The sequence below is a fragment of the Nymphalis io genome, chromosome 24 (assembly GCF_905147045.1).
Source record: "Nymphalis io chromosome 24, ilAglIoxx1.1, whole genome shotgun sequence".
NCBI classification, from domain to species: domain Eukaryota; kingdom Metazoa; phylum Arthropoda; class Insecta; order Lepidoptera; family Nymphalidae; genus Nymphalis; species Nymphalis io.
The window spans coordinates 1,630,512-1,648,971 of record NC_065911.1 but is presented as its reverse complement, the minus strand read 5'-3'; the positions used below and the strand labels follow the sequence as shown (position 1 = coordinate 1,648,971).

Sequence of the window (18,460 nt, the reverse complement as noted above, 5' to 3'; positions counted from 1 at the left end):
GTTAAAGATTTATCACCGAATGTTGTAATTTTAGTCAATGGTAAAGAAAAAACTGTTCATAAAAATAGGACAAGACTTTATGTTGAATGATCATTAAACATATTGTTTATTAAGACTTGTGATTATGACTGTACCTATTATGATATTTGATATTAAATTTCAGCACTGCATTATTATACCTTTGTTTACATATTTGTTTTATTTTGTTTAATTATTATTATATTCAATTTTATTTTACTTTTTCATATTGTATTTTGATAAAAAAAAATGTTAATGTATCCAACATTTTTTTTTTTTTTTGTTTGGTAGGGCATGTAGTGTAGTAAATAAGCAGCTGACACATGGTATTGAGGGCAGTAATAAATTTATCTTCAAACCTTAAACATCTACTTTATTTACCTAGTCCCGTCCTTACCAGTTCTCAAAACCAGTTGGGAAGGCAATCCGATACACCATCCCGGTTGTCGTCCTCATAAAGGTCATCTAACAATACATGCCACTAGAGCAACAAGACAGTCACTGAAAGAAAACTGTTATCATCATTAATCAAATATAATCGAACTTCATATTATTATGTAGTCAGTTATCTGACAATAAATTTGCAACACACCAGCTTATTAAAAACTAAATATACTGTAATATAAAATAATAATATTTAAATAATATGTATTATATATACTTTAATGTTTAATGAAAAAAAGTATTATTTTAACCTTTTTAGAAAAATAAGTGTCAACTGGCAAATAAACTTTTAAACCACAAGATATTCTTTTTGGCAGATCAATCAATAACAAAATTTCCGTCCGTCAAGACATTAAAATATAAAAAAATAGGTTAGTATCCTTGAATATATATTTAAATAACAAATTTGTATTCAACAAGTGTAGCTATTTATTAATGTAAATAAGAATTCTGATACAGTAATTTTTTCAATGTGAATAAAATTTTAAATGGAATTTGACCCAAAAAATAGAGAATGCCTTTTTTTACTGACTTAATTAACCTAATCATTAAATGCTTTACCTATAAATGTTGTTTAGTGAGTTAATCAATTTAGTTTTTCTATCGAATGTCAAATCAATTATGACAGAATGAGAGAAGTCAGTGTGTAACTAAACAAGATTTATAAGTATCAACAGCAACGTGTATAAACAATTTAAAACTGTACATTTTGAACAAAGCTAATACTACAATGCAAATCTTAGTCTGAATTTCTATAGTTAAGGTCATACAGGTGTGTTCACAGATGGCCATGGTCTGTGGTAGACCATGGGCTTAGTCCAAGGTTTCTTCTATCTGCTCTTTGCTATTATCACATCACTGTCCAGTGCTTTTGGTTGTACCAGGAAAGTATACATTGCCTGCAGGAAACCTGCGCCTTGTGGAAAGTAAAACCGTGGTAAGACCTAACTTGTACAGTCATTATTTATAACAACTACTGTATACTCTAGTGATATTTGTGTTCCTAATCATTCTATGAAATTCAAACTTCGCTGTTAGTTATATATTAATTAATGTTTCAGATACAATATGTCTAAAGTGGATTGGACTTTTCTCTACATAATGATTGTCACTCTGTTCTCAATGTTTGGCTCCAGCTGGGCCTGTTGCAAAAAGAAAATCCCATGTACCGGCCGGGCGCCATGTAGGAGAGGACCTTTCCGAAACTAGCCTTAAAATGACTTAATTTTTGATTCAAGGTCATAATTATTCATGCACAGAAGACTAGTGAATGAGGGATTAAAATGTATAAAAGAACTGAAGGAAATATAAATCCATATACATGCAACCACCGATGATCCTGATTCGTTATTGAAGTCTTCGAAAGTGCTTCCAAATGGAAACATTTCATTGATGTACAAAAATAATAACCAAAGTGCTCAATTTAAATTGGATTTTAAGCAATAAAAAATTGTATCAATACACATTTATGTTCTTATTTCATTAGTAATTTAGAAATATTGTATTGGGTCAAATTCCACCTTTAGTTTAGTATCTTTGTAGATTGACTTTAATGGACATTTTCTCACTTGCAGATTGTTTGGTGGAAAGACTCAAGTCAATCTTTCTATTTTGCAGATGAACCCTGTTTACCATGCACACGTCATGACATTTGGAGTTTTACCTTAAAATATAAATTTAACGTTAAGAATGATCTAATCAGTAAACTCAGGAATTAGAGTAAGTATTTAATGTTTTAAATCAAAGTATTTTCTATTCAAGTAGGCTCTTACAAATTACTTACTTTGTTTTCATTTTAATATATTTATTTAAATGTAAAGCTACCACTTTTACCAAGAAGAATTAGCAATAAACTCTGTTACATATTTCCATCAATATGAATATATATATATATAGGCAGGTTAAATATTATATGCAATAAAATGTATATATCCTGCATGTTAGAATTGACAAACAACTTTGCGTCTATCCATTGCGTGTATACTAAAGCGTAACAAAAAAAAAATGCTGGAACAATGACTACGTGCTCTTCGAGGCACAGAAATGTAAACATTACCAAATTCCGGACTGAAAACAAAAAAAGGTTTGATTAGATTCGTTTGATACTATACTGAATCGGGATTTGCAACCACGGTTTCGACCCCATGATATAAATTAGCTTATATCTTTGTTGGATGAAATTCTGCTAAATGTATATTCACCAACTCACATTTGAGCAGCCTGGCGAAATGAGCAATAAGCCTCCTCCAAAGGATAGGAGCCCCGAGCCCAGCCCATTCACATTTACTTTATATATTCCTTTTGTTTACTTTATATATTTACTGACTTATTTCACAACAGGCTTAAACATATGATGAAAATTTTGCAGCGTTTTGCTGTTGCAATATTTTTGATAATTTCGGTGCTACACATTGTGATTGCTTGTGGAAAAAAACGGGTCATCTGTAATCCTCATAATCCTCCCTGCAAGCGATAGTACAGTTCTGGTAATTAGTATAAATAAATAAGCTTTATAGGTTAATTAGTATATGTAAAGATAAATATTATTAATACGCACAGCTTACGGGATACATTTTTGAAATTGAATAAAGTGACTTACATTTGAAAATAGGTTGGCAGATTGGCAAATGGGCTACCAGGTGGTATGTGGTCACCACCGCCTGTAGACATTGGCTCTATGAAAAATATTAACCATCCCTTAGATCGCCATTGCGCCACCAACCAAGACTAAGATGTCATTTATCTTGTATCTGTCACACGGGCTTATTCACCCTTAAAACGCGACAATACTAAATATTGCTATTTGGCGGTTGAATATGTGGAGAAAAATTATAATAACAACATTAATATAGCCTATAATTTTTTTCCCCAGTGTTATTTATTATGATATGGACAAAGATTTGGTGCAGGAAGTAATAGTTTTGCTAGTAACGTTACTGCTCTCCTATATTGAGTCCTGTTACGGCTGCACGAGACACATATACACCACCTGTGACGAAAATAATCCCGAGTGCGAAAAAAAACAAACTTGACGAGGTAAATTTGTTTATGAATATTGAGGTATTATTATGTTAATATTCTAATAATAATCATTATTTATTTGCATGAAACATAGTTTTACAGATGTTATGATTTCTTTATAAGTATCTAATACATTTCGCCCACGATAAGCACGCAAATATATTTGTTAACAAGTAATTAATATTAAATATACACCCATTGTACATTAAAACAATTATATTATTATATGTATGAAATGACAGGTATATAAAATAAAAAATTGTTTAAAATTAACAATAATTAATTTAATTAAATGATTTACTTAAATGTATACATTTAAGTTATAGTTACATAATAAATAATAAAATATACATTTACTTTATTTAAAATAGGCATACATCCTTAACCGTCAAATCGTCATGGTTAAAAACGGTTCGAAATGTAAATTCTACCGAGAACCGACAAGGAAATTAATTTACTTATATTAAAAGCATCCCTTGTTAACCATACCTTTGGGGATAAAGTTTTTGTAAACGCTGATATTTGTAACTTAAAAAAATATTATCCAAAATTATCCATTTAATAAAGTTGAAGGAATCGTGAAATTCATTAATTATTCATTCATGCAATTCATTCTTGAATTATTAAATATTCATTTATAGAGTATTTTTTTTATCTATTAACCATTTTTTAAGTTAAGACCTTAGTAATCTTAATGGTAACTCCCTTAAGCTTTTTGGTATATTATTAAATATTTTGATGCATTATGTAGAATTTTTTTTGAAAGAGAGCACAGTGGCAATTTGGTATCAATAACCTAGTAGGATCTCTTAATCCAAGCCTGTTTCTATCACCTGTTTTTTCGAATAATATCCACATTTATTATAATATCCATATTTTTTTACAAACATGACTACATCTATTATATACAATGCAGCTAGTGTCAAGATTTTGTTAACTTTAAAAATCGGTCGACATGAATCTAAAGGTTGAACTCCAAAAATAGCTCGTATACACTTTTTCTGACAGATAAAAGCATTATTAAAATTAGAATTACCCATAAAATTAAGCCATAATTTAATAATAATATCCATAGTATGCAGTGAGAGCAGCTTCTTTGCCAACAATACGTTGTAGTTTGCGAAGAGCAAATACAAACTTATTTATTCTAGAAGTAAGATTACTTATATGCAGTTTCCATTCACAATGGTGATCCAATTGTACACCAAGGAATTTTACATCATTGTTTTCTTTAAATTACATTCCACGATAACCAATTTTTAGTTTTATTTTTTTAATTTTAGAATTTGAAAATTAGACATAAATCATTTGATTCTACAGCTTTATTTACATCATCCTCAAAGGCGACGTTAGTTTTAGCATGAGGTACAGCTAACGTTATATCATCGGCAAATAAAACACATTGATATTTTATAACATTGGGCACATCGTTAATGTATAATAAACAGTGGACCCAAAACGCTACCTTGTGGGACGCCAGAGTTGTTTTGTAGATTGGGAGATTATAAGTAGTTAATTCGGATTTGTTGTTTATTTTTGATATATTTTTTTTATATATGCCACGGGATGGCAAATGACTCCACTCCACCTGATGGTAAGTGGTAGTACAGTCCAAACGCGACGACGGCCAGTACAGTCGGGAAGAATGTTCTGTACTAGCCGTCCCCGCCTTGCCGGCCCGCAAGATGCCTCTTCACGCCTCGTTTGAAGGAACCCGGGTTGTAAGAGGAGGGGAACACGTGAGCTGGTAAGGAATTCCATTCTTTGGTAGTGCGACAAAGAAAGGAGTTGCCAAATTTCTTTGTGCGCGATGGAATTGATGTCACAGTTAGGCGGTGACATCGAGAACCAGCTCGCGTGGACTTAAGAAGGAAGGGGGAAGCAGGAATTAGAGAGAATAATTCCTCAGAGCACTCGGAGCACACTCGGATATTTCTACAAGTTGTGTACGGTCTTTTAAATAGCTATTTATCCAAGTTAGAGCTGGTCCTCTAATGCCGTACTTTTCACATTTCATGAAGTATATTTTGATTCACAAAATCAAATGCCTTTGACATATTTTGTTCAAATTTTCTGTTAAAATTTTTACAAGGGAAAAAGCTGCTAAAGTCGTTGATTGTTTTTTTGAAATCCATTTTGTTCTTCTTTTATTATGTTATTTCTATTTAAACAAGCCGTTAATCTATTGTGCGTGACTTTTTCAAAAAATTTCGACAGCACTGGAATTAATGTAATTGGCCTATAATTATTAATATAATTGCGTTCGCCTTTTTTATATATTGGATTTATTATAGATATTTTTAATTTATCTGGAAAAGTTCCTTTTGAAAAAAAGAGATAGCTATAGTAGTGTAGTAGTAGTAGAAGTGCTATAGCACCTATTCTATTGCATTTAATAAATCTCTTTATATCAGAAGGAACTTTTCCAGATAAATTAAAAATCTCTTTATAATAAACAGCATTTAATATATTATAATATATTTGCATTTTTTCAGGACGCTCGTACATATATTGTCATAGCCTACAGATTTAGAGTTTTTTAGTTTACGTATTATATTCACTACTTCCACATTTGATGTTGGATAAAAGAATATGCTAGAACTAACGTCGTTTTTTGCAAAAGAATGCTTTAGTTTATTATTTGCTGAATTTCTTTTTTTGTGATACTTATAAAGTGCTCATTGAATATATTTGCGATTTTAAATGCATCATCAATTTTCTTGTTATTAAAGATAATGTCGGTAAATTCATTACATATATTTTTATATGCTTAATCTAAGATTATATTCTAATAGAATGTTTTTAAATTTAATTTTTTAATACATCAATGTAAACCTGACCTGCTAAAATTATAGATTTTTTATCTTGTTTGGTAAGCCTACTAAAAATGAGTTAAGTTTATTAAAGAATATATTTATGTTTGAGTTAGGTGTTCTGTATAAGCAAATAATTTGATATTTCAGGAAAGTTATATCTTACACCACTGTTTCTGCTGAAATATCACGACAAAGTTGTATTGGTTTACATTCTAAGTTTTTATTTAATAGTATACAGACTTCTCCACGCTTTTCAGTTTTCTACAATAAGTTGATGCTATATTATAGTTACGGAGACAAATATTGTGTTCCTCACCTTTTTTTATAAACGTTTCAGTAAAACAAAGTGCATCGTCATGAAGATTACTTATCATATAATTCATTTAAATACAATTCAATCAAATCTAGTTTATTTAATAGCCCGGCTATGTTTTGATGTACTACAGAAATTATACCATTAGTTGTTTTTGGTTTCGATACGAAAAAAAATCTTTATTTTTATTATTATTATTATTCAAAAAAGTCGCATTCTCATTCGTATTATTTCTTTCAATCTTAAAAAAGTAATATGGGATAGTTCCCTTTGTGACACTATTGATTTTACTAGTAGAAGCCGAGATGGCCCTGTGGTAAGAACGCGTGAATCTTAACCGATGATCGTGGATTCAAACCCGGGCAAGCACCACTGAATTTTCATGTGCTTAATTTGTGATTATAATTCATCTCGTGCTTTACGGTGAAGGAAAACATCGTGAGGAAACCTGCATGTGTCTAATTTCACTGAAGTTCTGCCACATGTGAATTCTACCAACCCGCATTGGAGCAGCGTGGTGGAATAAGCTCCAAAACCTTCTCCTCAAAAAGAGGAGAGAAGGCCTTTAGCCCAGCATTGGGACATTCACAGGCTGTTACGGATTTTACTAGTAACAGTACTTATTCTTATACAAATTATCTATTGTATTTATAATTTCATTATTTCATAAGCCACTAAAATGTGCCTTAAGTGGACAATTTTTTGAGACTAAATACTTATGTTTATAGTAACGGTAATCTAAGAAATAATTAATTTTTTAACAAACATATTTTACCCATCCGTTTTTGGTAATATCATCGTATCTGCCAACATTAATATAATCCACGTTTGTCACATTTTTACACATATGACGGATTGAATTGTTTAACATATATTCATTCAAAAATTTGTTTTTATCAACGCTTAGAACAATGACTACAATTTTTTTAAATATTGCTGCCAATTCCATCATAACTTTGAGTGGATTTGCGTCATGTTCACAGATAGACAAAATAAATTGGTCAGTTATTCTAATGGTAATATTATAACATGGTTAGATTATTTCTTCAGTATTAGCGAAGGGTTTCGTTATTGACTGTATATCATAATCTTCGTAACGTGTATTTTGTTCGTTATAAGTTCCTCTTAAGTTCAATATTGTGTCCTCTAAATTTTTTTCATTTCCATTTTTAAAATTATAACATCCATTACTTAATGTTATTAAATTCTGTTCCAGAATAAGAATTTTCTTATTAAGATTATTGTTTTCTATAATAAGGTCATTGATTTCACGATTTGCAACTTCCAACTGAGTTTGAAAAAATTTAATTTTTTCCTGCAATTCATGAAACTCGCTCTGGGTCGTGGACAAGTCTGGCAAGCTTTTAGACTTAAACTTGATATAAAGGATTGATTTAAAGAATCATTCAGGCTTATATTCTTTTTATATTTTTAAACACTGCAATAATACGCAGTCCATGTAAACATGGACACACTTTTTTTTTAACCAACAGGTTTCATCATCATCATCATTTTCCGAGGCACGGATGTGGAAACAATGTCAACTTATTTACACTGAGCTGCTGCAAAAAATTTCTTGAAAGAAAAACTAAAAAGCATTTTCATTGGCCTGAATTAGGAATTGTATTAAGGTCATCAGGGCCGAAATGGTCTAGTGGTTTGAACGCGTAAATCTTAACCCATGATTGTGCGTTCAAACTCGGAAAAGCAATACTTTATTTTCATGTGCTTATAATGTGTTTATAATTCATCTCGTGCTTGGCGGAAGAAAAACATCGATAATCTTGGAAACCTGCATGTGCCTAAATTACACTGAAATTCTGCCACATGTGTATTTCACCAACCCGCATTGGAGCAGCGTGGTGAAATAAGCTTCAAACCTTCTCCTCAAAAAAGGAGAGGAGGCTTTAGCCAAGCAGTGGGACAATCACAAGCAGTTACTTAATTAATTGGCATCCACGGTCTTATAAGCTAGCCAACCGCCGAGGCCGTTACTTCACTAATACAAGTTGTTAAATTTATAATTGTAATATAACCTTTTAAATTAATATATTAAGATGCTAAGATTCATATCGTAACGATAATTACAAAAGACAGCTCTGTTTGCGTCATTTCATGCACTTATTTGTAATAAGATATATCATTTGCGTTAAAGTCAACATGCGAAGCGGACATAACGCGTACATCCGGCGTTTCTTGCCAGTTGAGATGAAAGACCCTTCTGAGAAATACTCATTGGAAAATCAAGACATCAATTAAAGAAATACCAAATGTTTACAATTTGAGCGTAATGCGTCATACTTTTATATCTACATACATAATAACATAACATAATTGTTTATCTGTACGATCGTGGAAGATTTTAAATAATTTCTTGGTAATTTTGTAAAATTGATTCTAATATTATGAAGCTGAAGTGTTTGTTTGTTCGGTTAAATTGATTCCTGGAATTGCGCGTCCAAATGAATGAATCTGTTTTCATTACAAATCACATTTATTAAGAAAGCTTAATTAGGTGACAAGATGGCTGATTCATTTATCGGAGATCGATCGGTATTGCGTTTCATAAGGGAAATGCTAGCATTCTTACGACCATTCTACGCTATCATGATTTGTACAGTAGCTATTATTAATTTTTATCTGGATATATATTTCATACTTTAGCGTACACCATTCTTATGAAAAAAAATGTTCATAATAAGTATACATCATATACATCACAACCACATCACATTAATGCTTAAAGCTGGAACAGCTAGAATCTAAATCCATGATGAATGTTTTTTTTTTACTTCTAGATAAAATAAAATCTCCATAAAGATGGAGTTCCTCAACGAGTTTGTGCTGGTTTTCCTTCACATCGCGATTTCCGTTTTCGAGCTGTCTCATGGCTGTAAGCGTAACAAGAGACACTGCATGGACCGAAGTTGCTACCCTTGCAACAAATTTGGTGGCCCTAAAGTACGCACCTAGGTTGATATTAAGGTATGATTAAGAAAACACCGAGATAAGTATACACGTTAAACCACCTTTTCTTGTTAGGAATATGTCAAGACATTAAGAAGTAGTAAATTGTCTATGGTTCATCCAAGGTCGAACTTAGAGATCCAACGCCCGTAGGCATTTTATCCCCAATACCGAAGCTATTTTATTAAAATTGTATGGTTGGGGTCATATAATAATATCCTCCAGGCCGATTTCGGCCACGGCGGCCATTCTCAAGAGAGATTAGCCAACTACGCAGGAGATATTATAGTGCACAAGTGTGTGCGCAAACACAGGTGCACTCTCTATTCCCTAACTCTCATAATCCGATGGGACGGGAATCCGACTTGACCGGAAACAGTTCGGGCGCAGGAGCAATGGCTTTACGTGCTTTTAGAGGCACGGGAGTGTACACACATCCAACTTCTAGAATCCGGGATGCTACTGAGAATTTTTGACAGAAAAACCCAATAACTTTTTAATGGCCTGACCTGAGAATCGAACCTGGACCTCCGGGTCTGTGGCCTTACATCAAGCCAGTCAACCAACGAGGCAGTTACAACCAAATATATAAGCGACTATATGATATGGTATGACGTAGTAATACGTCTTAGATAGAAGGCCAAGGTGTGCTGAGTACAATAATATAGTACATATTAATAGACTATATAAATTGTTACTGTTTTATTAGACAGATTTTCATGGACAACTAGCTAATTGGCTTCGTCTAGCCATTCACAAATTATTCTACCGCGTGTAGTAAAAGTGAGTGAGTCAGTGTAATTACAGGTACAAGGTATATCTTAGATACCGTAATTTTTATGTAGTAGATAAATAAGACATATGAACAAATCTTTATTGCACTTGATTTAAAAAGAAGGTTTTAATAATTCCTCTTTTAAAGTAAGCTATTTCAGACAACCTCGCGTGTAGGGAAATTCAACTTGTTGAGAAGGGTGATTGCAAATATAATTCTTAAATTTTCTTCTTCCTGCCCTTATCCCACTACGTGGGGTCGGCACGACATGTATTTTCCTTCCACTTCTCTCTGTTACTCGTCATCTCAGCACTTATGAAAGGGTTCATACACATATCCTTTCTTACGCAATCCATCCACATTTTCTTCGCCCTCCCCCGTTCCCTATATCCATCAACATTCATACTTATCACCCTTCTAGTAACATGCTTTTCATCCCTCCTCATCATATGCCCATACCACGCTAATCTATTACTCTTCAACTTTTCATCTATTGTTGATACTTTCACTTCCTCTGATATACTCGTTTCTTATTTTGTCCATTTTAGCTACACCGCACATCCCTCTTAACATTCGCATCTCTGCCATATGTATTCTTTTTACATCCTCTTTTATTGCCCAACATTCAGAACCATACGTCACGACAGGTCTAATGACGATTTTATAAATCTTCCCTTTTAACTTCAAGGGCATTCGTGGCTCACAAATGATCCCAGAGACCTGTCGCCATTTCATCCACCCTGCATTTATCCGGTTCCTCACTTCCCTGTCAATGCAACCGTCGCTCTGGATTAATGAACCCAGGTAGCGAAAATCCGAGCATACTGGTAGATAGACACCATTTAAAGCTGTGTGGGAAAAATTGAAGGTACCACCGAATTCGGCGGAAAAAAATGTTCCGTATTGGTTCTGCTTATTTTTAAACCGACTCTCCCAATATTTCCCGCAATTTCTCGAGCTTGCTCTCGACCTCGGTTGCATTTTCACCAACGAGAACAATTTCGTTTGCAAAGAGCATACACCAAGGTGCCTCCTCCTATATGTCCGATGTCAAAGCATCCACAATGAGGAGGAACAAATAAGGACTTAAAACCTGGTGTAAGCCCACAGCCACATCGAATGAGTCAAAAACACCGACTTGGGACCGGATGCGTGTACTAGCACGGCTATACATGGCACGGATAAGCTGCAGGTACTTCACAGGCACTCCTTACTCTTTCAAAGCCCACCACAGAACATCCCGAGGTACTCGATCGTACGTCTTTTCGAGATCAACGATAACTATGTGTAAGTTCTTATGTGCATGTCTGTACTTTTCACACAGTTGGCGTAATGTAAATATGGCGTCCGTTGTTCCTCGTCCAGGTATAAACATAAACTGGTTCTGGGTCACCTCACTCTCTTCTCTTATTCGTGTCGCTATCACTTTCTCCCAAATTTTCATGCTATGAGACAAAAGCTTTATACCTCGATAGTTGCTACAATCCTGCACATCGCCCTTGTTTTTAAAGATGGGTACTAGTGAACTGTTACACCATACATCCAGGACCGCCTCTTCTTGCAGCAACTTATTGAAGAATAAAGTTAGCCAATTCCATCCATCCACATTCAGAAACTTCCATACTTCTACAGGTATACCGTCAGGTCCCACAGCTTTCCCATTCTTCATATCTTGTACAGCCTTTTTCACTTCTTCTACACTAACTTCTTGCACTAAGCCACTATTAGTTGGACCGCATACTAGCACTCCACTCCAATCATTCTCTTCGTTCATCTTCTTCTTCTTCTTCGATTGCCACTCCGACTAGCGAAGGTTGGCAGTCAGCTTTAAATACTCCTTCTTGTTCTTCGCGAGGCGAAAGAGTTCGGCAGCACTCGCGATTCCCGTCCATTCACGGATGTTGCACAGCCAAGACTTTTTTCTGCGCCCAACAGCTCTCCTTCCGGCAACTTTTCCCATCATAATCAGTTGCAAAAGTTCATATCTTTCATGCCTAAGCACGTGTCCGAGATATGCAACTTTTCTCTTCTTGACAGTCTCCAAAAGTTGCCGTTTTTGGTTGACGCGTCGCAGAACTTCCACGTTCGAGACCTTTTGAGTCCAACTAATGGCCAGCATACGTCTATAAGCCCACATCTCGAAAGCTTCTATACATTTTTTGAGGTCTTCTTTAATTGTCCACGCCTCGCATCCGTAAAGAAGTATAGGCCAGATGTTTTTTTTTTTTTTTTATGCCCCGGGATAGCAAATGACTCTACTCCACCTGATGGTAAGTGGTAGTAGAGTCCAAACGCGACGACGGCCAGTACAGACGGGAAAAACGTTCTGCACTAGCCGCCTTCGCCTTGCCGGCCCGCAAGATGCCTCTTCACGCCTCGTTTGAAGGAACCCGGGTTGTAAGAGGAGGGGAACACGTGAGTTGGTAAGGAATTCCATTTTTTGGTAGTGCGACAAAGAAAGGAGTTGCCAAATTTCTTTGTGCGCGATGGAATTGATGTCACAGTTAGGCGGTGACATCGAGAACCAGCTCGCGTGGACTTAAGAAGGAAGGGGGAAGCAGGAATTAGAGAGAATAATTCCTCAGAGCACTCGCCGTGATACAGACGATAGAAAGCGCTCAGTACTGCTATCTCGCGACGCAATTGTAAAGGTTCAAGGGTGTTTGTGACCTTTACGTCGCCAATAATGCGTACTGCACGTCGCTGCAAACGGTCCAAGGCCTCCTTTAGGTACTTAGCGGAGCCATTTTTTTTTTTTTTTTTATAGAAAAGGAAGGCAGACGAGCATATGGGCCACCTGATGGTAAGTGGTCACCAACGCTCTTAGACATTGGCATTGTAAGAAATGTCAACCATCGCTTACATATCCAATGCGCCACCAACCTTGGGAACTAAGATTTTAAGTCCCTTGTGCCTGTAATTACACTGGCTCACTCACCCTTCAAACCGGAACACAACAATATCAAGTATTAGCCATCCCAAAGGTGCGAGCAATATTCAACGCAAGACCGTACCTGTGTTTTGTATAACAGGCACAGTTGTTGTGGCGTGAAAAAACGCCGCACCTTGTTCAGAACTCCGAGTTTTCGTGAAGCTGTTTTTATAATAGCCTCGATGTAATCCCTTGAACTAAGGTCGCAACGAACGTCCATCCCCAGCATGGTGATTTTGCTTTGAATCATCAGCGGTGTGCCACAGAGGGAGGGATGAGGGTAAAATGGTGACTTTTTCGCTGTGAGAGCGCACACCTGTGTTTTCTTGGCATTAAACTCAACAAGATTATCAGAACCCCATTTGGCAATGAGCTCTAATGTCCTATCGAGTTTAATGACAACATTCTCCCGCCTCTCCTCAGTTTCCGCCCGTCCAGCCACTGCGCGTCCGTGGTATCCACCATGCACTGTACTATCGTCTGCATAGCAATGTATGTTCCCAAGAGAGAGCATATCATTGATATGCAAAAGAAAGAGTGTTGGAGATAGCACAGATCCCTGGGGGACCCCAGCATTCATTACATAGAATTGTGAAGCGCAACCATCTACTAAAACACGAAGGCTACGCTTGTGTAGGAAGCTGGCAATCCAGGTGCATAGCTGAGCAGGCAGACCATATGCCGGTAGCTTGGAGAGAAGACTTCTGTGCCAGACCCTGTCGAAAGCCTTGGAGATATCGAGGCTGACAGCCAACGATTCTCCATGCTTGTCGATAGCTTCACCCCAGAGGTGCGTTACGTACGCTAGAAGATCACCTGTGGACCGTTTTGATCGCAACCCGTACTGACGATCATTAATTAGACAGTGATCTTCTAGGTAATGGATCAGTTGGTTGTTTAAAATCCGTTCTATCACCTTACAAAGTAATGAGGTGATAGCTATGGGCCGATAATTTGCCGGGTCAGACCGATCCCCTTTTTTGGGAACCGCTTGCACATTAGCTCTTCTCCAAGCCTCCGGCACACATCCCGAAGAGAGAGAAAGTTGGAACAGGCGCGGTAAATCAGGAGACAGCTCCGCCGCGCACTTCTTCAGCACAATTGCTGGTATTCCATCGGGACTGCTAGCTTTCCGTATATCGAGTGATTGCAGCTCCGCACGCACATCACGTTGCCTGATTTTGATGTCAGGCATCGTGTGGCCACATGAAGGTATTGTTGGTGGCTGCGCACTACAATCATCGATGACGGAATTGTCGGCAAAGAGTTTAGCCAGGAGATCAGCTTGCTCTTGCGGACTGTGAGCTAGCGATCCGTCCGGATTTCTGAGCGGTGGCAGCGAAGGTTGGCAGAAATTGTTTTGCACAGACTTGGTCAGACGCCAGAAGCTACGGGACCCCTAGGATGCGAAACAAGGTCATGACCAATCTGTACAATGCACTGTGCATCCGCTCTCGTGTATGCCTTTCTACAGGACTTGGATTTTTTATTATAGTTTGCTTTCAGTGAGTCAATGTTAGATGCCCCGCTAATGCAGCCGTTGATCCACGCGCGATATGCCGCCTGCTTAGATGATACAGCGTCGGCACATTCACGAGTGAACCAACGGTTACGCGTGCCCCTATTGATGAGATCTGAGCTAGGAATGTAGTATTCCATTCCTAACATGATCTCATCAGCAACAGCAGCGGCACTAGCTGTCGGGTCATTCCCACTGAAGCAACGTTCCTTCCAAGGGACTGACGCATAGTAATCGCGCATACCGTCCCAATCTGCCGACTTATAGTGCCAAACGCGACGTTTGCATACCGCTGATGGCGGCAGCTTGGCCTGTGGCACTTTGGTAGATATAAGGCGGTTATCCGAAGAACCAAGTGGAGCTTGAACCACAACCTGATATTCCACCGGGTGAGAAGTCAGCAGAAGATCCAGTAGAGAAGGCGCTTGCCCATCAATGTCTGGGATCCTGGTGGGCTGATCAACCAGTTGGGTCAAGTCGTGTGTGAGAGCAAAAGCATGAGCAGTTCTTCCAGCATGGTCAGTTTTGAGGGATTTCAACCATGATTCATGGTGAGCATTAAAATCCCCCAAAAACACCAATTCCGCGTTAGGAAACTGCTCTTGCGCAGCATCTGCCACCCGACTAAGATGGTCAAATAATCGGCTTGTCTCCAAGTCACCATTGTGGGATCTGTAGAGGCACACGTAGACTCGACTCTGACGAACCAGGTCCACACGAACCACCAACGTGGAGAAGGAGGGGTCCTCCAAGCAGCGCAATCGGTGACAACAAACATCCGCCCTGACGAACAAGCATACTCCGGCTTTCGCTTTAAAAGATTCTTCAAGCATGTAGCCGGGATAGTTAAGGTAGCTGGTGTCGGCAGGGCGGAGTATTTGCGTCTCCGTGAGAAACAACGTTGCTGGCCGTGCTGTCTCGAGATGGTGATGGACAGCGTTGAGGTTAGCGTGGAGTCCTCGGATGTTAGAGAACTCGACCTCAAACAGCGAGGGTATGGTGGGGGTGTGCACCGCTGAACGACCGTTATTTCTTATTTGCGCTACCATTTGGAAAAATAAGGAAAAGAGACGTGAAGCGAGCGACGTATTGCCACGATAGGGATGGGCAAAGTATGGAGGCGTGTTTTCCCAAATTTTTTTTTTTTTATAGAATAGGAAGGCGGACGAGCATATGGGCCACCTGATGGTAAGTGGTCACCAACGCTCTTAGACATTGGCATTGTAAGAAATGTCAACCATCGCTTACATATCCAATGCGCCACCAACCTTGGGAACTAAGATTTTATGTCCCTTGTGCCTGTAATTACACTGGCTCACTCACCCTTCAAACCGGAACACAACAATATCAAGTATTGCTGTTTTGCGGTAGAATATCTGATGAGTGGGTGGTACCTACCCAGACGAGCTTGCACAAAGCCCTACCACCAGTAAATGTTTGCCAAAAAGGAAAATATACTGATCCGCCGGACGGAAGGGCCCCCGAACCTCCCCGGAAGTGGCCGCCGGGACCCCACCTTCCGGTTACCAACCGGCACGACGGTCCACCCCGAGATTATGCGTGGCCTGGTGGGGCAGCTTCGCGAGCTGGTTAGGCACGCTCGGGCCCCTGTACTATGCCACGGGCGGCCAGCGGAACAGCCGTTTCTTTAGGTCTCCCTGTCCGGCAGGTCAATACAGTTTCCCCCGGCATTGGTTCAACAGCCGTCTCCACTGGACCAACACCCATCGCGGCAATACTCGCTCGGGCACTGGCTGTACGCTGGCTGACCTCGAAACGCGGCTGCAAGCCACTTCACGAGTTTTTCACCATGCATACGGTGGTAACAAGCCAGGCGGATGTTAGCATCCTACCACCAGATGAGCAGATGGTCGCTCAGATATCCCTTAGTCGCCTCTTACGACACCCATGGGAAAGAGAGGGGCAGTGAAATGTATTCTTTCTCCGTCACTGCACGGATCAAAATGTACAATGTACGGATGTAACAATGTAGGAGTCGTATGCGCACAGGGATCTTAAGTCTGCGATTGCAGAGTACTTTTTTCAACGTGCAGAAGGCACTTCGAGCTATTTCGATGCGAGTCTTTACCTCCTGTTCACAGCTCCAGGTGTCATTAAGCCATGTCCCCAGATATTTGTACTTGCGCACCCTCTCAATTTTTTGGCCTGCTACAATGATAGCAATGTCATCGAAGTTATGTTTAGATAACACCATGATCTTCGTTTTTGATAGGTTCATCCTCAGACTAGCGTTTTCACTGCACTCATTAACACGGCTCATAATTAATTGCAGCTCTTCAGGAGATGATGCTATTAGGACTGTATCGTCAGCATATCTGATGTTGTTAATATACCGGCCATTTATTTTGACTCCACATTCTTGGCCTTCAATTGCTTCTGCTATTATTTGTTCCGAGTACAAATTAAATAGCGTGGGTGATAATATACATCTTCGTTCATCAATTTCTCAAAATAATCTTTCCAACGATTTTTAATATCCTCATCATTCGTCAATACTCTTCCTCTTCCATCTTTTATACATTTTATATGCATAATATCCCTTTCACTCTTTTGTCTTGCTTTAGCTAATCGGTACAGTTGCTTTTGTCTTTGAGATGTGTCCAGTGCTCGATAGAGTGAGTTTTGTACTTCAGCAATAGCTATTGCAAACGCCTTTTTAGCCTTCTTCTTGCACTCTTTGTACTTTAACCTTTCATTCTCGTAAGTTTCCATATCAACATTATCGTCATTTTTCTATTCCTTCAATCATCCTTCTTATCTTTTAAAACTTTTTATACTTCTTCATTCCACTACCAAGTATCCTTATCTATTTTTCCTTTTCCTTTCGTTTCTCCAAAAATATCCTTCGCTGCATTCCGTATACATACTGCCATTTCACTCCAACATTCGTTAACTGTGTTAGCTTCCATATCCTTCATTTGTAACATTTTGTCGATAACTCTCTTTTTAAATTCCCTTGCATTCTCATCTTTTTCAAGGAGGTGCCATTTAATTTTGGGTGGATTTTTCAGTCTCCTTTTTTGTTGTTTTCTTAGGATTTTTATTACCATAAGCAGTAACCGATGCCGTATACTCAATTCTTCGCCAGGAATTATTTTGCAATCCTTCAATAGTTTTATTCTGTGTCTTCTAATGAGAATGAGTACACTTCTTTTCATTTCAGTGAATATAATATTATAAATATCGATCATGCACGTAAAAACCATTGGGCTATGTCTGCTCTTGTTGCTGTACCTGGTGGTCGGTTGCCGACGGAATCGTTGTCAGGATCAGTGCCTACCATGCAGATATCACGGCCCCATCATTGAAGTTATACATCCAAAGCCGGTAAGACAACGTACTGTTTAATTAACGTCATTTATATTTAGATATTTGAACGTATGGCCTTACTTATAAATGTTGTTAAACGGGTGATTAATTAAACAATGTTGTCTTCTTCTTTCGAATGTCAAAACAATAATGACAGAAAGAGAAATCTGTGTTTAGTAGCAACAAAACAGTCGCTAAGCAAAGTGTATAAGTTTGTCCGATAATCATTCGGTAATAATATATGATGAAGCGGTAGAATATTAAAAAAAAAAGCGTTTCCTTTTGATTGAAATTGTAGTAATTGTCATGTTCATACATTAACTCT

General features: G+C 37.8%; 1 long non-coding RNA gene across 1 annotated transcript; it reads left to right on the top strand.

Moving 5' to 3' along the window:
* Positions 1 to 777: 777 nt before the first annotated feature.
* Positions 778 to 1,910, top strand: LOC126778002 (uncharacterized). The gene is made up of 3 exons (XR_007670115.1): positions 778 to 833; positions 1,235 to 1,399; positions 1,524 to 1,910. It is a non-coding gene; the product is annotated as an uncharacterized LOC126778002 (long non-coding RNA).
* The last annotated feature ends 16,550 nt before the right edge of the window (positions 1,911 to 18,460 follow it).